The following is a 21,219-nucleotide window of genomic DNA, read 5'->3' on the forward strand; positions in this document are numbered from 1 at the left end:
AAGACCCAAATGTTTAAGACAAACATCCAGCTTTCAGTTTCATCACTGAACATTTACATTTTCAATTAACCTTCCTCAATAATGCCAATATGCATGTCACCACTGGATAATATATGTCACAGTGGCACAAACAAACCCCGTCACAACAACTTTTCTTGTTAAGACAGGAGGATCATCTCTAGCACTTTTTACTCATAGTGTCTGCACTTTGCATTACTGAGGCTAGGTTACTTTCAAAACTTTAAAACATGTTGCAATCTGTTTCTAGTGATTCTTTAGATTTTGTCAGCACTAAAAGTGATCAGATTTGGTGTTTGTTGCTGACCTTGGGGTGAGCCTTGTTCTGAGTGGATGTGTTAGAGATATCCCCGTTTATTTATTAACAACTTCGTTACACTTTTTATGCTCATTTTACATTGTTCACGTTTTGTTTATCATCTTTACTGCTCAGTAAATGAGTGTCCTGTGGTGTCAAGATGAATATAGGCCTATGTATCATCAAAGATATGTGTGAGGAAATTGTCAACGAGATACTCTACTCCCTATTTGTGATATCACTGTTAAAAGTAACTTATTTTCTGCTGCATACGACTGCAAAGCTTCGAGAATTTCATTTCAACCACAGGCAATATATTGGACTCCTGATGAATGCATTCTCCCCAGCCCTATGTTACATGGCATTTTTGTTTTTGCTGGCAAGTTAACATGGAGCTGTATAAAATGTCAAGAAAATATTGAGATAGTGAAAGTCCTCATTTGCATTGTAGTTGTGCCCATGTAGTCTGACCTTTCAGATCTTATCTGTGCTGCAGAACCAGTGTGAAATCCAATCAGCGCTTATGCAGAGATCCCTTCATTGTGTTATCATGTAAGGAGTTTGCCTTAACTCCAAAATCTGTCTTGTATTTCTGTGTTCACATTTCTATAATTACTTTTTGGGCAAAATATAGGTCAATTCAATATTTATCTGTTATACAATATCAGCAGAGGGATTCAGTTTAACTCTTATTATAAATTATTAACTTTCAGCAGTTAAAAAAATTACTTCTTATTAGTTAAGAAAACTATCACAGCAGCACCAACAGGACCAACACACTTTAAAATTCATGCGTGTGTGTATGAAAGCACATGTGCGCACTTGTGAAAACCACACTTGAAAGCATGCACACCTTGGCACATATAGACTTGCCAGTACAATACCCATTCTCACCCTAAGTGGGTCAATCCACCATCTATTCTGCTGGGGGAGGGGAGAAGACATGAGGTTTTGCTGAAATGGAGGAAGCAAACACCAGAAAAAGCAGCCTCACTGGGAACAATTCTACCACTGGTGAATCTAGGACAGCTGCATGAAGGATGGAGGATGGAAGGGAGCGAAGGAAGGGAACAAACTGAGAATGGGTAGCAAGGTGCCACAAGAAAGTGAAATGATGGACTAGCAGTAAACTGATAAAAGCGCAAGGAGAGCAAATGATGAGAGGGTCGAGGGCAGGATGAGAGAACGGAGAGAAGGTATAGAAGAGAGGGGGAAAGAAGAGCCTGTGGAGAGGACAGTGGTTTCATTAGTGAGATTGATTAGGTGAACGGAGAAGCTAACAGCCTCTCTGCTCTTTAGCTAAATGCCATCTCTGGGCCTATCAGCACCAGCTCCAACAACAACACATAAATTAGAAAGACTGAGAGAGAAAGACAGAGAGTGAGCCGGAGAGAGGAAGAAAGAAAAGAATAAACAGAAAGAAAGCACAATAATCACAGAAACACGGTCCCTCAGACAATAGCATTTGGTCGCGGAACTGTAAGCATCTGCATGGTGAGGTCTGTTTTTTGTGTCTGTCTGTCTGTGTAAAAAAAAGTTGAACCTTGTCCTCATTTCATATTATTAATCTGTGTAATAAACATACAGTAAAATACACACTCACACGCAATCACTAATGACATTCACCCATCCCGAGGGCTTCTTTCTAAAATGCTGCCTTTTACATGGAAACTTAACAAGTGTGAAATTAGAAAGGTTACCAAATAATTCACACACACATGCACACACACACAATTACAAAGTGTGTGGCAGGGAGTGGAGCTTAGATGGGGGAGAGGTCCTAATTGAAAAAGACTCTTCCCTCCATTCCTTCCAGGAGTTTGCTGCTGAGCAGAGACAGCACAATAAGGTAATTAAAAAGGGCTGTGTGATACGCCAGGGTTTATCTCAGGATTGTCACACACTGACTGATATGAATTTACATAAACAAATCATATTTTCTGCCTTATTAACTGTATGTGAAAGTATTTTTTTTGTTTGAGTGTCTGTGCAGTTTGAAAAGAGAAATGTCAGAATTAAATGCCAGGAACTATTACTACAGCCCGTTGTGTTTTGGCGACAACAGAAGGACTCACAACTTCAAAAATAGACATGTGGTTCATCTTTTAAGTCAGAAAAACAGCTGTTCTGCCTAAATGCTTTAGCACGACACTGATCAGGACAGGGCCTCTCTGCTAGATCAACAGAAGATCAAGCCCCATCTAGACAGCTGCTGTTCCCACTGCAGTCTCTTTTTGAGATATCTACTCTGTCTGACAAAAAGAAAATCTATTCCTGGGGTTTTCTGTCCATATTTAAAGATTAAAGACGTACCATTACAGCATTCATTGTTCATTATCTGTCTGCTTACATCCTCATATTTCACACTGTTAAGCTCTTATATCTGCTGTCTGACAAACATTTACACTTTCTTCTCGTTTGGCTTTTTCACATCATAAGATATTTAGACATGACACAGTATGAAAAGAATTTTCATAGCTGGCTGCTCCTTTGTAAATTAATGAATAACTACCAACAAACAAGACATCGGAAATAGTGTTCAAGAAACATAGCTGAAAACCAATATTAAAGGGGTCATATTTTGCTAAACTCACTTTTATTTGTCACTTTTATTGGTACATTTATTTGTGTATTTGAGGACTCTAACAGTTCATAAAGTTTGAATTTGAACCCTCCAGGTGCTGCAAAGCTATCTTTATATTCATTTTGGCAAAAATTGAGTGGATTTCTGTAACTTGTTTTAATTCCTGTTTAATTTCTTATGTCTATAACTAGTTACGTCACAATATTTGCAAATATAAGGTCAAGACTTCAGACGAACATTTCTCTAAATACGCTATAATTGTTTATCAGCATCAGCGGTTGTAGTCCATACTGAAAATATGTCCACACTTTGAGCCAATTACCTAAAATGTTAGGTTGTTGGTTGAACGGGAGCAGCACAGTCAACAACCTGGAGGGGGTGGGGCATGCAGTGGCTCATTTGCATTTAAAGGGCCAGTGCTCAAAACAAGCTTTCTGGTGTCATTACTTAGAAATAAGGTTGAAGACGGACCTGTGAAGTTGAATTAATGAATAATTCAGACCCAAGCATAGCATTTACAGTTTATGTAGACCACAGGGAAATGTTTTAAAATGCACAGTTCCATTTAAAAAATAAAGCAAAATATCACCCCTTTAAATAAACTTATTATTTACTATAATTAAATTATCTCTATCTGTATAAGTGCACACAACCTCCATGACATCACTCACTGGTATATGCCTGGAGTTTGCATTAAGGCACCAGTGTCTCGTTTTTTATGAAACCAGAAGTGATTATATTTGCACAAGAGTGGGAAAGTGGGAAAGTCCCAGGAATGATGGGATCAAAAAAACTATATAGCAAACATACACTCACACATAATCAGTAATAACAAAAGCAAAGAGAAATCCTGTGTAAGGAAACAACATGCTTTAGTAAACAATGGTAAGATCAACTATCAATAGGTAAACAAGCCAGCAATGAATCAACATTCAACCTTTAACCCCCAAAAAAGTATTAACGGAGCAATAATGTACATAAGAAAAGCAGTACTTATTAGATGATTCAGTTAAAGTGAATGATATTACTGTACTATTATTACAGTTCTATGGAGAGGTTGAGGGTTTGTTTTTGTGGGGGTGGGGTTGTTGTTGTTTTTTTAGCATACATCAACTGGACTTAGGCTTTTTTGCAACCTGTATCCAGTAGCCATCACACTTTGGAAATGGCTTTTGGAACTTTAATACCACTGATGCCACTAGACACAAGCTCCAAAAAGCCTGTGTCTTTTGGCCATTAGTGGTATTACACTACTGAACCGGCTTAAATTTCAAACTACAGTTGTTGTCATTTGGTGTGAGTGAATAAAATCTATCAGAAAAAACACTTTTTCATTAAGGCTATGTCGTAGGTTCAAGTATATGACTTGTTTTCTTTTAATTTCTGCATCTGTACTTCACTCCATGTTTTCTGCAAAATCTGGTTAATTACAGCTGGGTGTGAAACAAGGGATGTAACAGCTGCTTGGAGGCAGACACTGTCAAGAGTAGACCTCACCTTTCCTCTCTCCTGTAGTCATTTTCACTCAGGAAGAGCACAGTTTGCTCTATTAAATCTGTAATGAGATGCAAATGAGATGCAAATCCCTCCCAGAAGAGTGGACTGCTGGAGGGAGGCTATCTGATGTCAGCGTTCAAGAGAAAACCATAGCCTCAAGAAGACACAGAAGAAAAAGGGTGAATGTGTGTGAGCATTTGTGTGTCTGTGTAAGAGTATGTGCATGTGCGCCTATGTGTAAGAGAGAGAGAGGAAAGAGGCAGAGCTGTTGAAAAAGGGCTGGGCATTGATTGCAGCTGTAGAAAAATGTTTTTGATTTATCTTGGACACAGGAGCAGAATGGGACCTTCAGTATCACTGCATGGCAGAAAAACTCAGTGGAAGAAAAATAATACCCTCAATCTGTCCTCTGTACAGCTCTAGATAGGAGGCAGGGAGAGGAAAAGAGAGAGAGGGAGGCAAAGATAGAAAGGAGCAGGAGAAATGTAAGGAAAAAGATGGAGACTGGGAGGGGGGAGTCAAGGAGAGGCTGATGCAGCCATGCCTGTTGACAAGAGAAAAATACACCTTTCACATAGAAATAAAGCTTCACCTCCCTCACTGCTGCATTCCCTCTGACATAGCAACTCATCTGGCCTCGCCTCGCTCACACTGCAGAGAGAGGCACCGACTAACCAAAAGGAGAGGGAAATCCATGTTCCTGACATCAACTGAGGAACTATGTAGTTTAATGCAATTCACTGTTCTCTCTCTCTCTCTCTCTTTCCTTTGAGACATAACTTGTTCCCCCACTGCTTCATTTCATATGGACCTACTGTATCTGTGTGTGTCTAAGTTACAAACTGGCATGGCTTGTATGTATGCCCTCTCACCTACCTCCATGTCCATTTTTTTGGCCCAGTTTAAGCTCAGCTGTGGCTTAGAGAAAAATATTTTTACTTTATACTTGACATACAACCAAAGAGACCAAGTGATTGTGTTAAATCTACATTATTTTTTAGCTACATCTGGAAACAAAGATGAAGGGCTCAACCTCACCAAGTCTACCGAGACTGCAACACTGTGGAATGAAAGATCCACAGACCCAGTGTATATGCATCACTCTTTTTTTTGGCTCCCATCCATTAGTATCTACCCACTTACCAAAAAATATTCCCACCAGTCTACTGAATTAAATTTGGCAAAAGAAATTCAGAAAAGCCTTGGGCTCAGTATAGACTGCCTCATGTTTTGATTTGTCATTTGCTTCCCACATTTACTACCTAAACATGCCTTTATATATTCCAGTAATGTCGTAGTAGCCAGATGATGTACTATTATGTATTTAATGTGCTGTATTTCTAATGTACTGCACTACGCAGACAAATGTTGATGTGCTTTGTATGTACAGCCAGTCCTCTGCTGTTCACTGGAGCATGGCTGAGGTTAAATGACTTTCTCAAGGGTACATCATTGGGTTTTGAGGGTGAGGACACTAATAACTAGTTCACCAACCTCTTAACCCGATCCCCCCTCTACACACACAAATCTTTCTTTTCATTTTACTGTATTTCCACATTGTCTATCAATTGTTTATTGAATAATGACAAATCAATGCTCACAGGGTTCATGGTCAATGTATACACATGGAATATTATATAAAGAGCTGGAAAAGTGAGACTCACCAAACACTTGATGTCATTAACATAATGCTGTGACTGAGCACAAATAGAGGTCAACTACCAATGAAGTAGTGTTAGAATTGTCAACAGGACATGTTCAATTGTTACACCCATACTAGGGCTGGGTGATAAAACAATAACAATATATATCGCAGAATAACTTTTCCTCAATAGAAGTGTGAGACATGCTCGATACAATTTTGATAGAATTCATTCATCTGTTTTGACAGACATGAGCCAATCATAATTAAGTAGTGCGGCAAACAATCACGAACTCGGGCGACCGGGTTATTGAAAAGTAGGGTACGAACCATTTGGGTTCCGGTCCTTCAATACAATATGGAGGTGTACCAAACGAATACATGTAGCCCGTGTGAAGAACGCAAACACTTGCCTTTCCTTAAGTTTCACTTTCAGTTTTATGCCAGTTATGGCAGTTAAGGAACGCACCCCCACATATATACCCCCAGTATTGTTCTGTGAAGATGGTCTGTTTTGTTTGTGTTCTCTTTGAAAACTTGAAAGCTTTTGCCTGCTGGTCAGACTTTTAGTTTAGTTTTAAATATATGTACCTGTTTTATTTATCTGAAACAGTTGTATAATGTTCTTCAGCTCATCTGACATATTCAACCTCTAACAGAAAATAAGTCATATTTTTAAAAAAAAAACAAAAACAAAAACCTTTTGATGTCTTCACAACTAACTTATGAGTAACGGAAAATTTAAGCTTGAGAAAAGTAGTGATTTGATTTATATTGTGATACATATCGACATTGTCTGATATGAAAAAAATGATTGTGATATGATTTTTTTCCATATCACCCAGCCCTAACCCATACCTGTTTTCTATGAGTATTAGTATGTTTACAACACTATCCTGTATCACCAGCAATCACCCCTTGCTTATCTTAAACACATCATTCTCTCTTTCTCTGCATATCAGAATTTCTGATGCAAGAGACTGTGTTTAGGTACAGACAGACAGACATTCAACACGCATGCTTGCATCCATGGCAGGGCTTGCTAGATCCACAGCACCTGCAAGATCAATATCTGTACCTATTTTGCAGCATTACACATTTACTCTGTGACTGCTGTGACTCTGAAAATAGTTTCAGAAATATTTAAGGTCATTTTTCATGATTTATGCTTCCCACTTTAAGAAGCAAATTAAGGTAGTTTAATTGTAAATATGGGTGAAAGATGTTTACATGCAAATGATAAAACTAACAATCTCTCTATTGTAGTTTAAACATTAATGTAGAAACAGAGCAAAGATTATGAAGGTGCACAATTATATTCAAACCTGTTTTGTTTTTCTGCCTATAAAATCCACATACAGCGGGTTTAGTTGTGTATTCAGAACACATAAAAGGCTGCAGTGCATTGCATTGCAATGGACAACTCATGCAGAGCAGAACAGCGCTGTCAAGACATAGAATCATGGCAGACACTAAATGTAAAATACAGATCCAAAAGTATAAGCACACACATCCATATGTATTGACTGTTAGGGTGTGAATTTGTATTGTAACTTTAACTATGGGGAACATGGCCAGAAAAATGAAATATTTTTCAGTATCATTGAAGATTCATGATTTTGCTCAATTTACTTAACTGATTAATACTGCTGCTTAATGGAGTTTCTTGCATTTCTTGCTAAATGCAGGTCAAGGAAGTCCTACTTTCTGTATCAGACATTAGTTAAACTGTAAGGACATTTTATCATTTTGTTGTTAATACAAACATTTTTATCTTCATGTTAAATTCCAGAAGCTGTAACACCATAAGTTCTGTATATCCAGGCCTGTATGAGTGTAATGGGTCAAAGATAGTCAAGTGTCACCACAATATTTTGTTTGTGATTAACTCAGCATGCGCCTCGGTTCTCTCAGCACCACACTGTCTGAGGGCAGCCACTGCCCACTTGAGAGTCAGCATATGCCACTACACTCAGGAACAGCTGACAATTAGCCACTTTTGATCTCAGTGCTCCTGCGATGTCATGAGCCACCACAGTTTATGGAACCAATGTACATTTAGGTATTTTTTCACATTATTAAAAAAAAAATTCACCAAACTCTCGAATTTAAGTGCAGTGTTTGACTTGTTATTCGTATCCCCTTCTTCAACAGAACGTACACCATAATGAGTCTTACTCTCACAGTTCAGCCACTGACAAGACAATGCACCAGCTGAAAAAAGTATCACATTATCTTTAATGATACATCCACTGTTGGCCTCTCCTTTTTATCTCTGCTAGGCATTATCAGCAGTAATGAAAAACCATTAAAATGCTTTAAGAAGGTGGACTACACACTCCCCTGTTCCACTGGGTAGATAAAGCAGCTACTCTACTGTGAGCGAGTCCCTTGGTCCCAGCCTTGGTCGAGTGAACTGCACTCAGACACCTGCTGCTCATTAACCACAACAGGGAAAGGTGACCACTTCAATCAGGATATTAAGACAGGAAATGAAATGGACAGGGGGGCATCTACAGTACAGGGGAAGACAGAAGGGGAAATGGAGGCTTACAGAGTGCCCTGAGGTTAGGAGAGAAAGAAAGGAGGAGAGGAGGAAGAGGAGAGGACTGGAAGAGGCAGAGGATTGAGGGTAATTTTTTGGCTTTGTGCCCAGATGCGGTGTTGTCCCTCACCTTGGCTTAACTGAAAATCCTCCAGCACTCCAAAGTGTGTGTCTGCCCTCTCTACCTGACATCTCTTAACAGTAATAATGTATTCCCTCCTATTAATATGTTATGGATCAGAGAGTATATTATTGATCTACCAGCTAAGCCATATTGTTACCCCTGGCCCAGTCCCTTCTCTGCGTTCTCCTTCTCTTCTCACTGCTGTATCAGTGAACACTCTCCCATTTTCCCTGCGATGTCACAGCTTTCACTATACAAAGCCTGTCTTGTTCTCTTGCATTTATTTGTGTTTACCAAATTTATTCTGTACACACTTGCAAGGCATGGAAGTATATTTAAACATAACCCAAGCTTTACCCATATACACCTAGGATTAACAAAATTAGCAATATTATCAACTAAACAAGTGCTGCACACTGACTTGGACTCATGTACCTATGTATAAACAAGGTCCACTGCTACAGTATTATATATTATATTGTGCTATCTGACTATTAATGTTACTTTCTAATACACATAGTTTCCCAATTCTATCTTCTTATACCTCACATTTTCATTTTAAGCCAACTCAGTATTATGACTTCTGTTTGCACAGAGCTTGTGTATGTTTAAGATGAGCTCCATGAAAAACTAAGGTGTTTTAAGAACTCACTGCAGCAATAATAATGTGCCTGCTACTCACACCTACCTTAGATGCAAGAAGCAGTTTTCAGCTGCCATTTGTGGTATAAGTGACTTACTAAATAAGTTTATTAACGTTAGGAAGCTAAATGCCTGGCTCTGACTCACAGAGAGAAACATGGCTTAAGCTGAGTTTAAGGAGCTGCAGAGAGATGACAGAATGGTGGAAAGTAAGTAGATTTACGAGTACATTTATTAAACACTGCCCTTCAGTTCCAGTTCAAGGCACTTGTCCCAAATTTTACCTCTCAGCTACTTTATGTTCTTGCGTTATACTGTATATGTTTATGGAGCAAAACTATATATTTTACATTTTACAGCCAAACTGTCACACCAAAAGCTACTAAAGACAACAGAATGTAGCCTAAAGGACAGCACGATATAATAACTACAAATATAAATGTAAATATATAAATAAGTACATATGTGCATGTATGTTATGTGGGTGTACGTAAATGGAACGTATCGCAGGAATTAAAACTTGTCCTTCTTTTGCAGTATTTTCTCAGTTTTAGTATATGTACAACCATATTTATACCGTTTAGTGTTGATATAGAGGAAAATGCCTTTAGAGTTAATATGTTAAGTAGAGAGAGTTCGCACACAGGTTAGTGTTGAGGAGAGTTAAATATTAATTACATAAAGAGTATAACTTTCCAAAAAAGTACCAACACTCTGTCGACCCATATAGGAGCTTTTAAAATGAAAAATTAATCCTGATGGGGTGAATTTGTGTCTAATCGTTAAAAACCTGTCTTGTTCTCTTGCACTTGTTTTTACCAATTTTATGCTATATTCACCTTGCAAATTATAACCCAAGGTTTACACATATACACCCAGGATGACTAATATTAGCCATTGTTTACCAGCTAAAAATTGCTGTTCTGGCAAGTACAACATTCACTACTTCTGTGTAAACAAGATCCACTGCTACCGGATATTACTCCAATTATATGAAAAAGAATGTATATGAGAACATGACAAGGACAGTGTTTATTCACTGAGAATAAATCTATTACAAAACCCACTGCAGCTTCCACAAAGACATCCGACATAGCGTGATGACTAATTATACTTGCTGATAGATCTCCAACTCCGTGGACTCATGACAATGGTTATCCTTTGGTGCTTTTGTTTAACATCAGCACTGAATTGATCACATGCAGTTGGAAAGAGATCAAAACACTTGCTCATCCACTAAAAAGGTATGCCTAAAGTGTAGCTACTGCCTCTCCTCAAAACGAGATGTCCTCATCGACACAACCAACGCTGCCATATCCATCACCATAATTGATGTTTAAGTTTCTGCTGCATTGCATTTCACTTACAACAGCCTCTAGGATCAGCCTGGAAAAAACAGTGACTATGCACTTTGTTGTAGCACCCACATTATTTTCTAAACTTCTCTCTAGGAGGGAGGTCAAACTTTTCCATTGCAAAAACAGACCTGTTAATAATATGCTTTACAGTGCCTTAGATTTTTCTCTAAGAAATGACAACTTTTTGGGGCAGCAATCCGTATTCTAAAATTAATAGCAGGTCTCACATGTATTCAAGACATCTACATACTGTAATACAGGGTGTATACCCACCAAGATACAGTGCATTAAGAAACTGTCATGATTTATGACTTTTTTTTTTTTTCAAAAGAGACTGAATGTTATACTTCATTGGAAGTATTGGATTATAAATACTACTTTCCAATACAAATAGCAGCACCTCTTTTGAATCTAATAGATATCACTATGCCTTGACACAGTTATACCTCAAGACTATTTCTACAGCATCTTTGATATGTGCAAATTGTGTATTACTATGGGTGTTACAGAGGCTAAAAAATACAAAAAGCAGTCTGCACTCATAACCGAGCTGCAAGACACATCAACAACACACACAAACAACACTTCATACATAGCAGAGCTCGTGACATTCATAAGAGGAAATGAAAAAGAGTATGGTCCTGTCCCAGGCTCTGGCATACGAGACAGTGATTGTGTTGAGTAAATGTGATTACCTGGGAGTCACTCTCTGGAGGCAAACGCCACCAAGTTATTACACTCCTATTATTCTCAAACTAATATCTTAGCCTGCCAATCACTTACAATGCATTCCTTAACAACACGCTGACAAGTGTGTCCGTTCCACACAAAATGAAAAACACATACACATACAGAGTGTGTGTGTCAGGAATAACAACAGAATGAATCCAGACACGAACACTCATCTGACCAGGCTGCCAGCCAGCACATATTCACACAAACACACACTTCCTCAGAGAGCCCCAGGGCGAAGGGAATCGTCCTCTTCATCTGAAGTGGAGAGGAAGCCCATTGGCCAAATTAGATTCCGCTGTTTCCTGACGGAGTTAAGCATCAATCTGCAGCGCTGTGCCATGATTCGCCGTGACCTTGGCCTATCACAGTGCAGCGTCTGGGAGTGCTCAGAGAGGCTCTTAATCAGACCTGGAGGACATGGGGCCTATGATGACATTACTCAGCCTTTATCTGTCTACACACATCCCTCTGTTTCTCAGTGTGTCCATTTCCTCATCTGCCCTGTTCTTCTTCCCTCACTCCTTCTCAGCTTCAGGGTGAGGAGGTGCCATCACTGCTCAAATAGATGCTTACTTAACCTGACCTCTAAATGTAATCCATGTTCATTGATCCAATTCTGTACTGAGAGTTGTCCCTTCAAATGCTGACCAAACACAATAAAACACGATGCTTTTATACCAAATGTGACCCATGTCCAGGCGTTCTGCTGAACTCAAAAGTACATCAACAGGTTGGTTTAACAGTCACTGTTTGCATCCAGACATCCATTCTTATGTTGAACATCCCCTCAACAGTACATACCTTCTCCTCATTCCAGACCTACTACCACTGATGAGATTGTGCAGAGATGGAGATAAATGAGCCTTCATTATGGCCATGATAGCACCAAGCAGCACCAGAGTGGAAGAAGAGGAGACACTCTCCTACTTCCATGCCCTCTGTCCCTCATTTATGGTGTCCAAGGGTTCTTAATGCATAAAACACACAATAGGACAAGGTACATTCTGTGGATATACAATAAATATGTGCATTTATATGACCTGCACTTACACATAATACACACACACACACACCTACACACACACACACACACACACACACACACACACACACACACTATGTAAAAGAAATATGTGCATTTATATTGCTCATTCACACACACATACCTATGCAGCACTTCAAACCAAACTCAATCCATAGAGGCAGCACACAAAACACCTTCATAGATGATGGAATTCTCTGTCAGGATCCATCTAGGAAAGGCCTTTAGCCTTATATGGATAACACACTTATCTTTTGTGGAAAACACATACACAACTTCCTCAAACCCACAGCTGTACAGAATGCCAAATGAATGTAGTAAAAGCATGTCATTTTACGTACATTTGGCCTATTAGATGATAAAAAGTGATTTGTAAAATCATAGATACAAAAAGCCTGGCTCATTGTTGGCAGACAGTAAGAGGAGAATGTAATTGGATTTTTCCCCTCTTGGTTTAACAGATGATGTACGGTGGGTAGAAAGTTATGAGTGCGGCACAGCACCGTATACACATTCAGACACACTTGTACACAGAAAATGCAGTACAGCAAACAGTGTGATATTACAACTGCCAGTGCAATACAGTAGACCCATGTTATTTTCAAACAACGTAATATTACCACTCCTATCCACTCCATATCAGTGCCAATACTCAGTCAATATTCTGTCCTGTAGCCATGCTGAAACAGGACCAGAATTTTAAAAACCTCAAGACTGCCAATAGCGAGTGAGTTAGAGTGTGTGTGTATGGATGTGTGTCTGCTGCTGAGTCACGAAGTGTCCAGAATGGATTAGCCTGAGTCAAGCTTAATTCTCAGTAGGTCAATGTGTAGTTGTTACTTCTGGAAAATGTGACGTGATGGGAAGAAGCAAGTCAAGAACAGAGAGGCTGAAACAGAGATACCGTCCTCAAGACCTATGCATCAAACCCTGGCTTCACACGCACACGCACACACACACACACACACACACACACACACACACACACACACACACACACACACACACACACACACACTCTATATCCCCCTCTATCCTTCTCTCACTGGCTGTTGTACAAACCAATGTACGAACACACACAGATCCTGATTTGGTTAAGAGCCAATGTAATGACTTGCAGATTTCATCCCACACACTTTTGTCTTTCCTTCTCCTTGTCCATTCATCCTCCCACATCCTCTTGCTCTATCTATTCATTAGGAGAAAGCTGTAACTAGCCTCGAGGTGAATTGCCCCCACTCAAGGCTACTCCAGCAGGACAAATTCAGCTTGTAACGTAAGAACAAACCAAGGCCCTCCTGCTGAACTGCATTAACTCCTACAACCACCAGCTGATTTCAATGAGGCACTAAAAATGGTCAATGAGCAGCCCCTTTATATGGTCATCATCAAGTAGAGGAACAGGAGTTCAGTTGTGTCCGTCATCCTGTGAAACATACAGGTGTATAAAGGATCACAGCTGAAACTGACCTGCAGATATGGATTCCTCTTACACAAACACTTTCTCCCGTCTCCTCTAGCGGTGAGAAGAAATTACAATATCCTGTTGATTATAATGTGATAAGGTCGAAATAAGAAAGATGCATGTGACCACAAATGCTGGTACAGATGTTCTCAGAGGTCTGGGAGAGCGTGGCTCTCTTGCCTGCAGCCTTGAGGCAGCGCCCAGCCCACAGTGATTGATACTCCGATACAGACGTTTTTCTCAATAGCCAAGTCCAAGCCAGTAAGAAAACACACAAACACGTCTGTCATCCTTGCTGAGCTTGAGCTGGCACAACATACATCTCCCTCTCCCCAGCTTAATCCATCTCCTGTATTCTCCATTTATATTTTAACTCTCTTCATATCAGCATCTCTATATCTGGCTTCTGTGAGGACGTATCCATCTACAACATGTCAAAGTGGAATATCTCTCTTAATGCTTATCTACTTCTTTTACAACTCTTTTTCCTCAGCTGTTAGTTCTTACTCAATTGGAACACTTTTGACTTTCAGTGAGAAAATATGTTATGTTGTAACATATTCAAGTGTTAAGAGTATAACTCCATTTGTTAAGCATCCAATCCACTTTATCATGCACATCCTGTTATTAGCCCAGAGAAAACTCACATTCTTCCTCCGCCCTTCCTCCTTTAAGTGCTGACACACACCTGCTGGATCTTACGCCTGTTCCCAGCTCCTCTTCCTCTGCTTTGCCACCGCACCACGAAGGTCACTGCTGGCCCGCTGTTGCTCTTCCTCCTCCCGTCTTCCTCTTCTTCTCCTTATGCTCTGTCCCTCTCTGTCTCTGCTTTTGCCAGAAAGAGAGAGAATCCTTGCAGGGACAGGAAATCCTCAGCTACTGACAGAGACACTTAAAGAGCCTAAGTGCATCTGAAGCACCCCAGAACTGCCGGCTGACTGAGCTGTGGGAGTGGAGGAGGGAGGCTGATGTGGCTAGGCTAGGGTCTGCACCACAGCAGCCTTCAGGCTCACACAACTAGAAAGCTCAGAGAGAGACGCTAGCTCAAAGCTCACCGCAGCAGAGCTCCGAGTCAGCAACCTAGCACCCCCCCCCCACCCGCCTCTGTCTTGCTCTCGCTCTGCCTCTACCCCCTCCTCTCTACTCACAGAGTTACCACATTCCACCTAATAGCAGAATCCACTCTTACTCCCTCATATAAGTCTACATCATTCCCATCCTCAACTGCCACTGTTTCTCTCCAGCTCTGAGGGTAGTGTTGGAGCTGAGGTGTCTCTTTTTATACACATTCATTTTCTCTAAGGTGTGTTTGTGCACCTAGAATTCGAAGGAAGGAAAGTAATGTTGCAGTAGGCTCTCTCCAGAGTTTAACTGCACATTTTCTTTCTACAAAATAAATGTTACATTCAATTTCTACATTATATTTCATGTGATAAACTACAAACATAGTCAAAGGAGTCTGCAGGTTTTTATGACATATAATAACCTAACTTGGCCATTTTAATGCTGTTACTGTAGTTCATCCTGTTTTCTTGAAGAAGTTCTATTCAATGTTTGGTTTGACTCATCATTCATTGGTTCTACACAAAAACTTTAGGAGCATTAGCACAAAACTAAGGAGAACCACTTATTTCCAATGGATCTAATTTCTGCATTAACTGATTTCCTGGTAAATGACTTGGTAATAAAGAGTGAAAATGTGATGTTTGAAAAGTGAAGGACTGCTTCAATAGTTAAATAGTACTTCTAAAAATATAGACACCAAATAAGATACTTATAAATGCAAATATATAAAGATATGTGGGTAGTACATTACATACTGTTGTTCAATTTCTCCAGTGCATATGCCCCAGCCAAGCCTATGCCTCACGCTGTTCTTCTTCAGATCGGTTTACCATCACATCTGCCCAAAACAAGTGAGCCAACAGTTTGCAAGGCAGGGAAGAGATGTACAGCCAAAACAAAAGCCCACGTTTCTGGTCTGAAAGAGAAAAACACCAGCTTTGAATCATTTTGAAAGAGCCTTCAGTTGTGTCACTTTTCAATATTTGATGTCACAAATGTCTGCAGGTAAATGGGGATATTAGCAGAATAATACTTTTCATTAAATATGTAAACAGTTTAACAGGAATACTGTCTTGCTCAGCATAAGGGCTTCTTTCATGTTTGAAGTTTGCAGATGACTCACTGATCTTTTTCCTTTAAATTTTGGTTATTAATCTCACACGTAGAAGCCACGTAGTCTCCTTTACAGTGCAAAATCACCTGTTGATTTCTCGTCTGAACTGTCAGAAATTTGGGACTATAGTCTCAAAAGACATCCTAAATGATTGTGAATCATTCATGGTTTCATACGATTTAAAAAAAAAAAAAAAGTATTCTGATTCTCCTAGTCCAAATGTGACTAAATAGATGCATCCTAAAGTGACGTATCTATTTCTATTTCTGTTAGCTGCCAGCATATAGGGGGTAGAGGGGATTTTGTTTGTGGTAATTCAAGCATTAAAACTCCATAAGCAACCTGTGCCCAATTACCACCCCAGGTATAATCCCTATAAACCTGGTTACAGGAAAACCCTGGCATGTTAAACCGATTTTCATTTCAATGTACAGACCACCTTTACACATGCTTTGCTATATAATTGCACACACTCCTCAACAACAAGACTCAGTAACAGTAGGGTAGTGGCACCATTCAGATGAATCCCAAGCCACACGTCGCCACCTTAACCCATCACCATTTATCATTTAATGTATTCATCCTCTCCAAAGCTAATGCCCTGACAAAGACAGGCTTATTCAACCCTCCCTAACACACAGATTAGCCACAGACAGAGTACACATACAGACACCTGCAAAGGAGAGGGAAGAGATGAACACATACAGTAAACAGTGGGAGGGGAAGTCAAGTGGAGCGCCACCCATTGAGAGAAAAGAGCAACAAAGGAAATACAGGAAACTGCAGATAATGTAGACAGGCTTATGCTGAAGTGTTGAAAAAATTACTTTAAAGCCAAATACATATTTTGTTCCTAACATCTTAGTGCATTAAATGTGACATGTTTGTAACACAGATTCATTCCAATAGAATACATATTGGGATGTGTAATCTAAACTGAATGTTCAATGTCAGCACTACTACACTATTCTGCTGTTGTTGCACTGATTGAATATTGAATGTCATGTCCCTGTTTGAAACACAAGCCATGGGTAAAACTTCAAGAGAATTAAAAAGTGACAAACTCATAAAAAGTCTGCCACCGAGCTCTGTCAGCTTGTAAAACAAACAGCTAAAAGGATATGAAAGAAAGCCTCTGCTCAGTCTTTTTTAACATTTCTCCCATCCCTCAGCACCCCTCCCTCCTCTCTCCATCCCTCACTCTGACTGCATTTCCAGCCCTGGCTCTCCTTCTCTCTCATCTGAACAAGGACATTCAGTGCATCACAACTGAAAAAAAATGTCATCTCCATCTCCACTCATGGCTGTTGCTATGGCCACAGCAATAAACCTGACTGTGCTGCTACACTCCACACTAAATGAGTGGCTGTATAGGTGTACTTACGCCCTTACATGCCCACTTTTTCACATCTATGGAAAAGCACAGAGGTACACGTACCTTAAATGCTGAAGCGTGCACACATCAGTCAGGCTTCATTACAGGTTAGATTTAACATGGCATCCCATCCCACATCTGTATAACCCTGATATCCCTGAGTGTTGAAGCATTATGACGTCCAGGAAATTAGTTTAGTCATGAATATGGTTTCAGTCTACTTCCTGGAGACGAACCTGTTATAAAGAGCCACTCGAACAGCCTATTGACAGCTGTTGAGAGCGGCCAAGGGGCCAGATTGATAAGCGAGTGTGTTAACTGGCATTTGGGATATAGATTGCATTTAAGTAATGATTGGCTTTTGATGTGGTACACTGTTCCACCTTCCTGCCACTGTCACATGCTCATTAAGAGCACCAGAGCATGTCATTAACATACACACATACGCTCACTAAACCATATCATTAAATATATTTAATTATCCAAGTTTCTGATTCTCTGAATAACCACAACAAGTGCACAGTGCATTCAACTTCCAAACAAATGACTCTCATCAGTACATTTCTAATTAGTGCAGAGAAGAGGAAAAAGATTGGTATTAACCTGGGCTTAGTCAGTCTATGTGCACGTGAGCGTGCATGTGTGTGTATTCATTCTCAAGTAATTATATTTCCAGGCAGTGCTGAGCAGAGAGGGGCAGGCCTGTGTGTATATTCCATTCGGCTTATCAGACGTGTCCAATCCTGAGGCAGATCAGATCGAACTGTAAAAGCTCATTAATTACGGATGGTTGCTGAGCGACAGAGAAAATTGGGGAAGGGAGGCTGGTAGGGGTGAGGTAAGGGGACAGATGGGTGAGGAAACGATGGGGTGCAGTTCTGGAATGCTGATGCTAAGAAATAAAGAATGGAGCAGAGAGAAAGAGGAAGTCTGGAGATCAAGAGGAACAATTTGGTGATCATGTTTGCTCATTCACTCACAAAAACAGCAAACATAGTGAATGTTGTTAAGCATCATTGAAAAAAATCTCGATAAGATGCATCTCAACTTGAGTTTCACTGATGTGATTTTCTTTCTAGCATAAAACAACCTCGCAAGAATTTGTAAAAGAATAATACAGTTTGTGAGTTTTGCTTTGATTCTAGTCATTAACTGAAAGAAAAAAGAGATGGAAAAATAAGAAAAAATGAAAGAATGTCACCTGTATCTGAATAGTAAAATTACAATAATGTATACTTTGGAAGTGGCGAATCATCATTTCCAACTCATTGGTTGTCACAGTGCATGTACACAAGTCTTTTGGATACTACTTGGTACCAAACAACTACATTTTATGCTTCTATACTTTTGTTTAGCCTAATGGGATGGAATCCTGAGTGGGATGGGTACTGGGACTGGGACTGTGTGGGGTGGAGAACAGGTAAGTGAGGGCTTTGATGGTAGAAAACTCTGGTGGGGGGGGAGAAAAAACTGCAGCAAAGCAAAAAGCGAATGGGGAAAACTAAAACCCAGGCACAGAAGATTTAAAGAGGAGGAAGAGTCCTGACAGATGCGCACCCACCCATATATATGTACAAATGCATCTCCTTTCTCCATTAGTTGGTGACACACTTCCAGATGAATAAAACATAAGAGATTATCATTCTGCGATCTGCAGATTAGTGAGCACACACCTGTACATATATGCAAACACTCACATATATTAGACACACGCAATTATTAAAGGACATGAGAAACCAATTCTCCTCTGTCGCATCCACCTACAGGTCAGATATAATCATAAAAAGTAATTGGTACACACTCTTGAATATATTACTGTTTGATATTGGCTCTTTCATATTCTCACATATTTGATCTCTGGTTGCAATACTTCATGAGGGAGAAAAAATGTAGAGAACATTAAACGTTAGGTATTTTCCTCTAAAATCTTGTTGGAAAGTACTGTGATAAACAGGACAGTGAAATTCCAGATTAGTTCCAAAGTCAATTAGGGATTAATTTCTCAAATACTTTATTTGACCTAAGGCAGTTAAGTCAATATGCCAAAGAAACAGATATAATATTTATAAAATATCCTGCTGCTTCCAACCCTCATTCTAGCTGCTACAGAGCTTTGTCAGATAAGAGCATATACATGTTATTTTGAGGGATTTACTGAAATACTGATATAGTTTAGTATGCATTCACATTTGCATTGCACTTACCCTACACAACAAACATAAACATGCCAACAAATACTACACACTGAAAAAAATGCAATTAGGCCCCATCTTCCTGAAACACTTTAAGTCAGCAGCCAGTAACAACAACCAGCAACAACGGTGAAGGAGTCAAAAAACAAAAACACAGAAAAAGAAGCTGCTCTGACAATATCTGTGATATCAAACAATATCTGAACCTCTGCCTGTGGTCCCTGTTTTAATTTTGTTTACATGTAAACTCTGAATATAAGGGTGAATTTAACAGACATTCAACACAGACCTTCCACATAGATACATTTCTATGAAAAACTGTACCATCTACATGCATTTTACACCAATAAGAGTTAACAACAGGGGAGAAAAGTGTAATGAACAGGGTGCTTTTTTTCCCCTTTCACTAATTGTTGTGCGTGTGCAGACAGACACACACTGCAGAAACTTTCACAACTACGCAAACTCAGATCCCGTGGTTAACACTGAAAAATGCTCATGAACTGATTCATTTTCTAGATAGGCGATAATTATCCAAGCGCTGTGTGTTCAAATTGGCCATGCCATGAAAATACCGCAACCAAAGGAAGCAGCACATCTACGTCAGATTCATTTTACCATGTCACCCTCCACACAGTGCAGTTTGCCATTAGTGAAATAGTGCAAACAGGAACTGACACCTCTGATATTTCCAGCTCCAACACTGGTTTTGTGATTGTTTGCGTTATCCAGTCTCCCTGGGCTTTTTGTGTTACATTCATATTTCTTAGACCTTAAACAAAGCAAGTAAGTACCAGTAAAATGTTACAGATGACAATGTTAATGTAATGTATGTAGAACATAATGATGTATTCCAACTGTAAAGTGTGCAATATTGTTTACTGTGCAGTTATAGTTAGGATACATTATCATTTTCTACACTAACACACACCCTGCTGTTTATTTGGTGTTTCATATTTGCTGTTGTGTTGATACAATTAAGAACTTGAACACTGTGCTTAACATTTTCATTATATTGTATTATATATTCTCTTTCTCTTAAAGAAATATAAGCCTTTTAGTTGTATCACCTAGCCTTATTGTACATACAGGGTTCCTACAGGTTTCTACAAGTTAAATTTAAGACTTGTTAAGACCTTTTTAAGACTACTTAGAACAGAATTTAATGCCCATTTCACAGCCTATTTCACGGCCATACTGGCAAAAATTTGTGACTCATTGAAATTAGGAAAATGTATTTATTTACTCCAATGCCTTGAGTCATTTCTGACCGGGGGGTGCAAAGTTAGCAATAATTGGTTCCTAATTTCAATATAAATGGTCGGGTTGGAACAGGTGGAACACGGTAGACTATTATTACTTTCTTTGCAGCTTTCCCAGACACACACAATACAGCCGACAAGTTTATGGCAATGTAAATTAAGACCTACCATATCAAATTTAATACCTTTTTAAGACTTTTTTAAGGTATTGAACACAGATTTGTAAATTCAAGACTTTGAAGACTTTTTAAGACCCCACGT

At 39.4% G+C, this 21,219-nt stretch overlaps 1 protein-coding gene across 2 annotated transcripts in view; it reads right to left on the reverse strand.

Annotated features, from left to right (window-relative positions):
* dab1a (DAB adaptor protein 1a) overlaps positions 1-14,980 on the reverse strand; it is a 210,211-nt gene extending 195,231 nt beyond the window's left edge. The window contains exon 1 of one of the 2 annotated variants that reach the window (XM_030132440.1): positions 14,639-14,980. The gene's annotated coding sequence lies outside the window, so the exon portion shown is untranslated. Of the gene's footprint in view, positions 1-14,597 lie in introns of both variants that reach the window. The other variant, XM_030132441.1, reaches the window with a different exon arrangement.
* Positions 14,981-21,219: the final 6,239 nt, after the last annotated feature.

This window comes from Sphaeramia orbicularis, chromosome 4 (assembly GCF_902148855.1).
Source record: "Sphaeramia orbicularis chromosome 4, fSphaOr1.1, whole genome shotgun sequence".
NCBI classification, from domain to species: domain Eukaryota; kingdom Metazoa; phylum Chordata; class Actinopteri; order Kurtiformes; family Apogonidae; genus Sphaeramia; species Sphaeramia orbicularis.